Below are 393 nucleotides of genomic sequence, written 5' to 3'. Positions count from 1 at the left end.
TTGCAATTTCTTTTTAAGGCTACAAACATTACTGTTTATGATAATTGTAGATCTATCACATAAAAGATGACAAGTGACGTTTGAAATTAGATTTGGCTTCCTACATAATTAATCATAAAATGTCTCAAATTATTTGCTTTGTGTTTCTGCTACGTGTATACATGGTGATGGTCTTTCTCTTGCTCCCATTACTCTGCAAGGAAAGACCCAGTATTTAACAGCTCATTTCAAAAACTATATTGTGTCTTGAGTGAAGCCCAAAATGGTTCCTGCTGCTTAGCCTTGGCTGCATTCTCCTTATAGTCTTCTAGCTCAGATCCTCTCTTCCACACTTCATTTCATTATCGCAATTTGTTCTTATATCTTATGGGTTACCGGTACATATCCCTAATC

This window comes from Strongylocentrotus purpuratus, unplaced genomic scaffold, assembly GCF_000002235.5.
Source record: "Strongylocentrotus purpuratus isolate Spur 01 unplaced genomic scaffold, Spur_5.0 spur5_scaffold_1, whole genome shotgun sequence".
In the NCBI taxonomy this organism is placed as follows: Eukaryota; Metazoa; Echinodermata; class Echinoidea; order Camarodonta; family Strongylocentrotidae; genus Strongylocentrotus; species Strongylocentrotus purpuratus.
Note: the sequence above shows the minus strand (reverse complement) of the source record.